The following is a 12,500-nucleotide window of genomic DNA, read 5'->3' as shown; positions in this document are numbered from 1 at the left end:
GCAATCTCAGTTTGACCATGCTACAGTATAATATGGCTCTTTTGTTGTTGTTTCAGGAAGATGTCATAGTCTGTATGCAACATGGGCCTGCTTTTTATGCCATGCTTGTAAACAAAGTGTGATTCCACTGCCCATCAATTTGATTTCCAATTTTGCAGATATTTGTTCTAACTAAACATTAATAGTTAGCAGTGGTGTGAGACAAGAACATGAACTGTAATTATGTGCAGTATCTCTTTCTGATTCTCTCTTTGATACTGTTTTCCTAGTATTCCACCTGACACTGAGGTTTTGTAGTGATTACTTCATTAATGGGAAGGGATGGCCTCATCAGCTGAAGTCTTCCTAGTGAAGTGTTGTCTGCCAATACTAGGAGTGTATCCCAACTTTCCCCCTTGTTTTCTCTTAGGAAAAAGGTAAATCTGACCTAGTGAGTTTTAAGCATTAATCACCATCCTTTGTCTCATCTATGCAAAGTAGGATTAGAGTTAAAATGATGACTGCTTAATCCCTTTGATTTTCCTTTACTAAATAAATATTAATCTACAAATCAATCAGGTCCTGTATTATAAGGCACACAATATACACTAGGAAAGGTTATGTAAATTGCACACAATTTTACAAGCATGTCATTAATGAAAAGAGCCCCCATGCTTTTTCCCTTTTCACCCCCCAAAACCTTATTGGATTTGGAAGTTCAAGTTAATAACTCTGCTAAGCATAATGCTTAGCTATGGAACCAATTCAAATTCTTTCTTTCTTTCAAGAAATTCACAGCATTAATCGTTTTAGGAATTAATGAATCATGTTTATTGTGTTTATGTCTATGTATCCACTACCAATCTGTAAAGCTTTCATAATTTAATCTCTTTAACTCTGATCAAAGTGAATTTACACTGGGCGTGTCTACACATACATTAAGGTGTTTTTTCTAATGCACATTAAATTTAGTACCTACAACATGAGGTATTAAAGAAATGTGCATCAGGCTGCCTAATGCACATTTCATTAGTAATGAATATGCACAGTTTTTAAGCAATGCATAATGCGCAGTAGCCTATTTTATTGCGTATTAGCATAATTGCATGGGTTTTTTTATGAGATGCTTTAATACACAGTAAAATAGACTTCTTTGCATTAAAGCACATGTGTAGATGCACCCATTATATATTATTTTTAAGTTACACAGAAGTAAATTAAACTATTGAGAAAATCCTCATTGTCTTCACTAAAATCACACTGCTTATATCTGTCACCTGCCCTCAAACACCCCAAAAATAATGGCTTAGTTAAACAAATTTGCAAAAAATTAAAGAAATGTTTCTCATTTCATAAGATTTAGCATTAAATTCTGCCTTCCAAAAATATAACTCAAGACACATTAAGTGTTATTGTACAACAACCTAGTCTTTTTAAGTGTGTGAATTATCATAAATATTCTGTTTTTATTAAAAATGGTATAGCTACATTTTATATGCAGTCTCTTAGCATGTTCAGAATTTAAGACAAAACTAAAATATAATAATTATGGAGTCAATATGGTGTCATGATCCTCATAGTCAACTGGACAATAAATGCTATGGTTATTTTAAAAACAAACAAACAAACAAAAAACCCCTTTGCTTGAAGGCTAGCAATCCTGTAATTATCTTTATAAAAGTAATCACAGGCCAGGTATTCAAGCAAACATTCCAGTTCTCTTAGTGATGCTCCAACTTTAGAAAGACACTTCAGAAAGACTGTTAATGAAGGAGTAGTATACAGAGTAAGTCTTTGAGTACATTTTAGAAACAATGCACTAGATACTTCTAATTATGCATTCCACAAAAGAAAAACTATGAACACTGTAAGGAACACTAAACATTTAAATAGTATTTCATATTAAAATCAGCATGATCAGTGAAAACACTTGTTTTGTTTTGTTTTAAAAAAGGAGTTTGGAAAAATAAATGGCTTATTAATGACTAGAATAATATAGTGGCAAATTTGTTTTGCATAGCCAAGATCAGCTGGGCATTTTGTTTTTATTATGCATAGTCTTTTGTCATTTTTTGCACTGCAAGTTAATTTGACTGCTGTGCATAAGTGAAGTGAGCAATTCAGTAATTAACTTTTGTGTTTTAAAATGTATGAACTTTAATTAGATTTCATTATAAACAAACAAATGTCAACCATAATTATAAGCTCCTTGGTTTAACCACATATTATCCCTTTTCAAACAAACTTGATGTCAGACAAATTAAAATCAAGCAGCCAGCAATTTTGAGTTGAATTTTACATGATCTGCCAGTAACCTGATTACTTTAACTTCAATATCATTACAGGAAAAGTATTTCAGGAAAAATAATTACAAGAATTCCAACAGGAGACAAGCTTAATTATATTGATTCAAAAGATGCATGTATATAGGAACCATGTTGAAGGAATAATGTTATCTTAAATCTACAGTTACTATTAAAATGAAATTGTCTGGCATGAAAAAGGCAATTTGAGATTGGTGTCTGGAAAAGCAGAGATACAAAACTAACTGAAATAATTATCTTTACCCAGTTATACTTTAAGCAACAAAATATCAATGTGGAACAACTTCAAGGCATGAAGGCTTGCAGGTTTATTTACTGACTGGTGTATCTATTAGTACCAGGAACAAGTGGAGCTGTCAGGACATAATGAAGGTAAATGATTAGTTAGCACTGAGACTGAGCTCTTCTTCAATGCAATAAGAGTTAATTAAAGTTTACCACCAAACATCAACCAAAGCAGCATGTTGATCAGGTTTCAGCATTAAGTGCAAACAGACAATGGTTGGCAGCAATTAGTGCAGCTATCAAATGACATGCAATGATAATTATACATTTAAAACAGCTAAAGGGCTTGTGGGGGAGGGGAAAAACTAATCAGCCCCTTTGAGTACATATACTCAAAGTAGTGGAAACAGGTATCAGATATTTCACTTTAACACTGTAAATCAATAGAATTAAACAAAAAAGGTTGTACAAGTACATTATCTGAAAGAGGACAATTCACTGTACATGAAATGGAGAAATCAGTAGACTGCTTCTAACAAAGATAAGTACTAGTTAGATCAAATAAATTACTTTGCTGCTGCCATTCAGAATGACACCCATAAACAAACAATTGGGGTTTAAAGGCCAGTAGCTGCAACTTTATTACGAATTTCTACACCAGACTAAAGGTTACCTGGTATCTTTAGTCCCTATGGCCATGTTCATATCTCTGTGAAGGCCCAGAAGGACCACTGGCCTGATGCCTATGACCACAAAAAGGGTTTCATTTTCTTGCTGCAAACCCAATGCAAGAAATATTGGGCTTACCAAAGACGATTACCTCGTATCTGAGCCACAGCCTAAGGCTCTTCTGCACATCCATTTCTCTCCACTTCCTACAGTCAGCATATGCTTTAGCTCTGCCTGCTACCAAACTCATGCTCAAGTTTTGGAAATAAGAGACTAAGACTCAGACCACCCAGTGTCAATTACAAGGGAATACCGTTGGACACATTGTGACAAATATAAATACTAATAGCCCAGGATACACTAAACAACAAAGCTACTCCCTACCATACCTCAATGCTAAGGTGTCTAATTTAGCCATGACGTAGTGGCAGTCACCCAGTCCATGATCTACTGCTACTGATACCAAACACATAGCCTTTACTGCTGACCCTAGCTAAATATACGAAAGGAAGGTGAAAAAGTCTTAGCAGCAGCAGCAGCAGCATAGTATGAAGGAAAAATTCCTCCCAACCCCAAATTGGCAGTCTGCTAAACCCTGTGCAAGTCAGCAAGAATCTTGAGTCCCCTGAAGTTAAAACAGCAACGGTGCCTAATAATTTCTATCCCCCAAGCTGGTGAAAGGGTAAAATGGGTAAATACTCTCTCCAGAACAGCAGCCACTATGCTTTCCCTAAAGCAGCCAAGCAAACTGGTGTTTGACTGTTCCTAATACTCAGGCAGTTGTTGGACATACCCTCCCCACTAGCCACTACCTCCCCCTGCCCCCCCGATCTGCCGCTGGTCAGCCTCAGTGGTGCAGACTACATAACTGTCTGAGCTATTTCTCCTTCTTTTTGTCATCCCAATAGGCTTGCCAATAAGATCCCCATTTCAAGTAAACAGTAGAATATCAAAACAGGGTTGCAAATGGATATCAAAGGGTCAGATCTACCAGGGACTTTCCCATATACTAAATGGAGGTAAGGTTATAGTACCACAGAACTAGAGAACTTTCAGTTAAATAAAAGTGGCAAATTCAAAGCTAACGTAGGGAAATACTTTCCACAAACAATATATAATTAGACTGTAGAACTCACTGCCACAGGAAATCACTGAAGTCATAAACTTAGCAAGATTAAAAAAAGATTGGACGTGTATATAGTTCTTGAGAACATATAAAGTTAGCTTAATGAATGCTAACAAATTGTATAAGAAATATTAAACTTTCACCCTTTAGGGGTTAAAATAATCTCTATTACAAACCAGGATATGATCTGATGCATGCAGCAGATTATCCTATATGTTTCTCAGGTGTTTTTACCTCTTCCACAGAAACATCATATACTGACCACTGCCAGAGGAAGGATACTAGCTTGATGGACTACTAGTCTGATGTAGTATAGGAATTATCTTCCTGCAGGATGAATTAAACCTTCTAGCTAAAGAAATGCAGTGGGGGAGGTAACCCTCAGCTTGTGTTTGAACCAAACAGTGCAATTTAATTTCACTGGCATTGGTTGGAATCTATTATCTTCTAGTGCATTGTCTTCTTTAAATTTTCAAATGAATATTAAAAATTAAGATCTGAATTACTTTTCAAATTAGAAAAACCTCATGATTTTAGTATATATTTACCTAAATACACCAATAAGTTTGTACAAACACACGTGCATATGTAAAATGCATTAAATTGGGCTTTATTATAAATGTTGGCTACCAAGCATGGGTTGTACTGGAATGTGTAAATGTTCACATCACTAAAACTATTTTAATAAAATGCCTCACTGTTTTGCATAGTTATTGGGCTGCAGCCTAGAGCAATTCTACAGAAATGTTTTTTTTTCTAACAAACTTCATTTTCCCAACTAATTCTGTTATGCTAGGGATTTGTGCACAGAGTTGGCTAATCCCAGTATTTCCCTAGAGCTGCATCTAAGCTATGGCCCACTCCCAGCACAAAAGTGTCTCCAAAAGCCCTTTCACCCCCTTCAGCACTCATACACTCATTGGTCCTGACATTTTCACTTCAGCCATGACAAATGAGCTGATGGCTGTGATCAGATTGCACACGAGGACTGCTTTATCTAAAGACATATCATTAACTCTCATCACTATCTTCCAATATGACTCCTTTTGTTTAATTTGTTGTGAAAATGCAAGTAATTTTTAAAACATTTGAATCCTAAAATAACAACAAATAAATTGCATTAAAAGCAGAAAGGAAACCAGACTCAGACAGGATCAGAAAGAGACTAGCATTAACTAAATGTTTCTCTGGGGATTTAAGTAACTGTACTCAACCTCTGCCCCAGTGCAAACATGCCAGTTGACCGTCTTCTAAAGGTCCCTTCCCCCATGGTGGACTGCTAGCACCACTTTGTCATTTTTAGAGAAACATAAATAAAGCAACAGCATTCAAATATGGCTAATAGTTAAATCACCTGGGGGCGAGGGGAAGCGGAGAGTCTCAGAACTGCTTCATGTATTGTTCTTTGGTCGGACTCTTATCATCAATATGCATTTTTCACATTAATCTCATAAAGAATATGGTGTTCTACAAACAAGATTTTTCACCTGATTCTCAGTCACATAACCACACTGTTTTCTGACTTGTTCTAGAAACACTAACATTAGGTCTTTGAAAAAGAAATCTTTCAGTTCACTGTGAATACTTCAACCCTGCTGTCAAGTTAGAACCTAAGTTCCAGTTACATAGTTCTTGTTATATCTAGAGGGTTTACATAGTATATATTTGTTGTAACCTCTTCTAGTAATTCATCTGAGAATACACATCCAGACGGAGTCAACTGTAACACAACAGATCTTGGGAATGGAGGTCATGCTTTGAGGTAAAGTGCTATTCACTTTTGGACCGTGCAAGAAGCTCTTTATTCCTGTTCTTATTGGCATCAGTTCCCCCTTACCAGAGCAAGAACAAAGCCAAGTGCTCGTGTGAGGTTTATGAATAAATCAGAGGTGAGCCACTTTAAGTGCTGCCCATGATTTCCTTGTTGACAGTGAGCACTTAAACAGGCTTCTATGACCAGCAGCTCCTGGCAAACCTTAATGGTTCCTAATCTGCACCCTCCCTCATTTCAGGAAAGAAATGACCCACCCCATTTTTTCTCAAGTCTTCACCTGCTGGGCAGCTATTATCCCACCTTTTCAGACATGTACATTCAGGACTGTCCTATCTTAATGCGACTCCTGTGTATAACATACAACTTCAAAATTGCCCTTTATCTTCCTAGAAAATAAATTACAACTAATAAAATATTATTACATGGTGTAGCCTAAATAATTCCCAGACAAACCATTATACAAGGCAGCTTTTATTTATATTACATAGACTTTAATCAAAAACATTCACTAATTATTAAACTCATCAGAAGTCTACTGTATTAAGAGTAAATGCATTGCTTTTCAACAGCAAAAAGTAGAATAAAAATATTTAAAATTACAGCTGCTACATTATTTGAAAACTATTATCAAATAACCATCAGGTTGTGAAACAAATGGATGTAAAGCATTAAATTCAGAGTTTGGGCTACAAACTCTAATCTGAACATATTATCATTAATTCACGCCATTAAGGACAGGAGTTTGGGCTATAATGCAGACAACCAGTATCAGACCCATACTGCTGTACAGAGGAACAATCTGCTGTGGAACAGGGTTTCAACATGCAATTAAACTCTTAATTTTTAATTTTGTGGGCTGTATTTTGGGATGTGTCACAGTCTCAATGCGATTTGGCTCTACTCTGTAACAGCCAAACTACTGCTATGTTCGGTCACCACTATTTATATATTGATATGCAGACTTCACTTTATCTTGGAGCTTTTCAACCTTTTCAAGAAAAGTTGCAACCATACCACCTGTATCTCAGAAACGAATTCAGTTTGGGCCTATTCTGTTCAGCTAGCATGAAGACTCTCAAGGAAAACTTGTAAGTTTTGAATGAAGTGCTTTTGATGATTCAGTAGACAGCACTTTTTCTCTAAGGGCCTGATCCAAAGCTCAGCAAAGTCAATGAGAATATCTACTCCAATAAACTTTGTTGAGTTTTGGATCAGGTTCTAACTCAGAACTAGAGGGCAGGGTAATGCTGCATCTATAAATCCAAAGCCTTCACCCTTTATGAATATTAAAAATCCAGTTACACTTTTTACCCAGAGCTAAAGTATTGTTTTCCCAGGAAGGAAAAGAACCTTTCCAGGTAAAGCCAGGTAAACTGGCACAAGAGCAAATGGGCTTAAATTGGATATGAATAAATTTAGGATGGAAAGTAAAAGGTTCCTAACCATGAAGGCAGTCAGCCTTCTAGTGTGTGTGCTGTAGGGATATAAAGCATAGCTGCTTTTAAAATGGAGCTTGATATTACACAGTCCCTGTGATAGCATGGGATGGGGCTCAACAACCTTGGAATTCATTTCCAGTTCTGTACTCTTAATGTTTGTCCCAGTGTACTAACTGAATGTCAGGTGAGAAACCAGATTTTGGCTATCTACGTTGATAAAGCTGTTTCTGTTGGACAATGTATCTTTAACTTTCTGTCCCAAGCAACTTTGTGATACAGCTGAGGTAGCACGTGAAACTTTCTACCCCAGAGATGGCTGTATATGTGATGGGCAAAATGATTTTTTTTTTCTTTTAGGAATTTGGGGATCTTGGAGAGGCTTTTGCTATTTAAACAGCAATCATCACTTCTATTTTAAAAATGCTAAGGTATTTCTTAGTTAAGCTCTCAATATTGTAATAATGAACAGAATCTGTATCTTTGCTCCTGCTTAAAAACAAAACAATCAAAACAAAATATTTAAAGAACAGCGAAACACTTGAAGGTAAATATTTTAAAGCTCTGGTTTTTAGGGAGTATTAGTATCTGAGAGTGGCTATGTGGATCCATGCCTTACACAGGGAGAAACTAAAAAGTTGCTCTGTGTGGGGATTTCTGTGTAATACTTGGGAAACATGAAGAACATTTCTGTCTCTTTGCAAGAAGTTGCTTTACACCTTTAGAATCTCAAACTGTAACAGCTTTTCTCTTAGAGTAGAAAAAGGGTTAGGGAACTGGGCTCTTGTTTCCTTAAACTGGGAGAGATTCTGATCTCGGTTACACTAGTGTAAATCTGGAGCAACTGTTGAAATAACACCTCATGACACATGTCACCACAGTCATAACTTTTCTACATGTAAAAAATGTAGTATTAAAGTTGCAAAAAGGAAAGAAAATATCTTTAATATAGGATTTGATCTGATGTTTTAGGCTAGAGACAATGGCCTTTATTCGTCTCTCATTTACATCAGTTGCACATTAGTCACTCATGCCACTTTCATACCAACGTAACGCCATTTACTTCATTTGAGTCAATTCCTGATTTACTTTGAGGCAAATGAGGAGAGTCAGACCGTTTTGCATGGCTTAAACTTGAATCAGTACAGACGTTTAAGCCTTTCTTTGTTTTAAAGTTAGTGTAGTTTTCCATTTAAATGCAGCGTTTGGTGTGTGTTTTGCAGGTCATAGTTTGGGTGCAATATGTATTGCAGACACCATGGAAGTCTGTGTTTTCAGAGCCCCCATTGCCTATCATGTACATATATCCTTTAGTTTGTGAACTATTGACCTGAAAGACCATAACACCTACTTAAGAGTTGGTACAGCCTATCAGGTCTGTGTGACAGCCATAAGCATTTGCTATGTCTGCCTGCAAAAAAAATCCCAATTTCTAGGTGGGTTTAAAATTGTTCTCAAAATTATCAAAAGCATATAAAATAAATTACAGACAAATTTCTTTCTAAATGTCATTTTCTAAACTCAAAGCTGACTTGGACTAATGCAAGTATATAAAAGAGTGTCTTTAAATGGTAAACTTTTATTTCACTCATAAAACTTGGTTAAACTATTCCTTAAGAAGATTTCATTTAAAAAGAAAAAGTCCCTCCTAGATAGGACCTCCAAATTTCAGCATGTTAAAAACTTTTCTAGCAAAGTTTTGAAACGTAGAAAAACAGTAACTATAATGAGTAACTGGTGTAACAGCGTAAGTATCATTATACAAAAAACTACAAAACAGCTAGAAAAACACCCTTATTAAAGGCCAAGTACTGCAGTCCTTACTCAGGCAAACAGTTAGGAGTTTTGCCTGAGTAAGGACTACAAAGTTTCTCTCTAAAAGACTGTGCATCTAGCTATCTGCAAATATTAGCGCAAAAAGTGTTTATAATAGCAAACCTAAAGCAAATGGCAAGAGATGCATGTCTCTCTGTTTCTCCCATCTGTCTATGAGTTCACATAAATATATTCTGCATTGTATCTTATTCTCTAAAATCTTGAAATCTCAGTACGCAAATACTCTGGGTTTCTGCCCATTCAGTAAGAATGCAGACATCACATAAGTTATTATTAACCCATGTGTTATCCAGTTCTGCAGTGGCTGGAAAACTGCCAATTACAACACATGGTGCTTGGTTAACAATATTTTAAAATATAAATGAATTTATTTTTTAAATTAACACATTTTACTTAGGGAAATGCCTGAATACACCCTTCCCACTTTGAAAGAATATCCTTTATGTACACTTCTTGTTCGCTTATAAGAAGTTTTAAGGAATTTCAAAAAAGTTGGTAATAAAGATTTCCAAAACCATATAGAATTTCTTTAACTTTGTTTAAACAAGTAAAGATCATTTGTGACTTAACTAAGATCAAACACTTCTGGCTGCAAATAGTTCCATACTGTACTGACACCTTTATTTCATTTATCTGTATTTACTTATGCTTTCTTAAATATGTTTCTTAAAGTTATTTAAAACACCCAGTTAAGTAAAACACAAGCACACACAAATATAAGTTTGCAAACTAACAAAAGAAGCTTAATACATACTGCAACTATCAACTCTTTTCTATGGTGTTTCTATATCAATAATTATGGTGACCTAAAAACTGAAAAAGGACCTATTTAATATGCATAAATATAAATAATTATCCACACTGCATTTGATTTACATATGTACAAAAGAAGCAATTCCCACTTTTAAAAGTAGCTTGACACTTATAGTATTTTAACTGCCCTAATTACTGTTGAGAGAACATAATTAGAAGCACTGATCACATTGTCAACAGCTAACCAGTTACAGCCCTAACTTGGGACCTGATCCTTCTCTAGCTGAAGCCAATGGATGTTTTATCACTGCCTTCAGTTTGAATGGGACCAGTCCCTAGTAACACGTGAATCTACTGTAAATCTACTAAAAAGTTCAAGCATATGGATGGACTCATGCTTAACATGCTGCTTATTATGTGCATAACCTGATTTCTACTTAAATTTTCTCTATTTTAAGTTTTGGATTAATAGAATATTCCCTCACCATGGCAAGGTTTATAGACCACTTAAACACACAACATAAAGTCCAAATTCATTATCTTTTTCCAAAGAGAAAAAGTTCAATAATTTAAAAAAGTTATTGACTAAATCCGACTACCTCAAATACCAAATTTGATTAAATTATGATTCCATATTGATGCAAAATTTCCATTAGCAACTTTTAAAATAGCTCCCCCCGCACAAGCAAAGTACTGGGAATCCTTGATACCCAACAGTCAATATTTGGTTAGCCTCTCATGTTCCTGGAACTCTTTTACATACAAACCTGTATTTATCACTGCACTATTCTCATACATATTACTTCACATGATGATGGAAATTCAGGGCATCTTATAAAGTTGCTGAAATCTGAGCTTCTGCTTGTTTTCTCAAGTCTTGGACAAACATAACTTTAGGGAGAGCTGAACATAGGCATAAAGAAAGAGGAGCCTGCATTTTCATCTTCCTTTCATCTTAGTCATTCAGTCAACCATTCAGTGCCCTATTCAACAGAGCTTTTCATTATGCAAAAAAATGCTAATCCTTTTCCGATGCTTTCACACTTGTATAAACCCCCATTCCTTCGACTGAAAAGCAATTATATCAGTTTACCTTTCTGTCAAAAACAGGATTAATATTCCAATACCAGAATCTCCTTTATTTTCCTATCATTTGCTTTAGGAAACCAGAGATTATTAGTAGAGGTATTCCTTAGAGCAAGAATACATTATTTTAAATATGATTACGTTAGCCAAAGCAAAGGGGGAAGGGAGGAGAGAGAGAAAAACTTCAGTTGCTGCGGAAACTCTTTTCAGTGACAGAACTGACCTTCCCTTTGCAGAGGCCTGAATAGAATGAGCCTCACTCTGGTCTATTAATCAGAAACAAATTATGAAAGAATGTGGCTGGACTGGTTGACACTATCCTGTCTTGGGAGACTCAGTAACAGCCTAGTAACAATGTCCTCTTCATGGGTAATGAACAGCCATGACAAATGGGGCAGAGAAACTATTTATTTGCATATGCAAATTCTCACACAAGGGAAACATGTACAAACAAGTGTCATTGTAAGGTGGATTAGGCAAACAACGCTTTCTTTTTAGGACTTTCTGCAGCCCAGAACATTAGTCAGCACAATTAAACCAGTCTCCATGGAGACTAATGAAATTTCACCATGGTATGAGTTAAATTAGATAGCTAGTTATGTGTTTCCACAATCCAACTTGAAATCCATTATTGTTTCAGAACAATACAGCAATTGTGCCTGGCTGATCTTTGCCAGCTCAACAAGCTCCTAAGTTGACAATTTGCATATGTTAATATAATTAAGCACTAATTACATGAAACTTGTACATATTCACATGCACTTTCCCTGGGCGCTTTTCAGTTTGAACCCTGGCCAAGTCTTTAACCCTTTGAATGATTTTGAAGCAGGAAAATTCTGCCTTGTGGGTACAGCCCCAAGGCAGAATGCAGAAAGGCTCTTCATTTGTAAACACATAGCTTAACCTGGCTTCCCATATTTCTATCAACAAAGCTAGAAAATAGTTTCACAGTTTCATAGTTAGCAGGGTTGGAAGGGACCTGAGCAGATCATCAAATCCGACCCCCTGCCATGGCAGGAAAGAGTACTGGGGTTAAATGACCCCAGCAAGGTGATTGTCAAGCCTTGTCTTAAAGACCCCCGGGGTAGGAGCCAGCACCACTTCGCTTGGAAGTTGCCTAGCTGCCCTGACAGTGAAGTAGCGCCTCCTGATGTCTAATCTGAATTTACCCTCTGCCAGCTTGTGACCATTATTTCTAGTCACTCCTGGCTGTGCTCGTGGGAACAGTGACTCCCTCAATGCCTTCTGATCCCCCCTGACCAGTTTGTAACAGGCCACAAGATCCCCCCTCA

At 36.3% G+C, this 12,500-nt stretch overlaps 1 protein-coding gene across 1 annotated transcript in view; it reads right to left on the bottom strand.

Moving 5' to 3' along the window:
* ZFHX4 (zinc finger homeobox 4) overlaps positions 1–12,500 on the bottom strand; it is a 211,127-nt gene that overhangs the window by 191,841 nt on the left and 6,786 nt on the right. The gene's annotated exons all lie outside the window — the stretch shown is intronic.

The sequence above is a fragment of the Gavialis gangeticus genome, unplaced genomic scaffold, assembly GCF_001723915.1.
Source record: "Gavialis gangeticus isolate Ggan-Ray unplaced genomic scaffold, GavGan_comp1, whole genome shotgun sequence".
Taxonomy (NCBI): Eukaryota; Metazoa; Chordata; order Crocodylia; family Gavialidae; genus Gavialis; species Gavialis gangeticus.
Note: the sequence above shows the minus strand (reverse complement) of the source record. Positions and strands in the feature narration are given on the sequence as shown.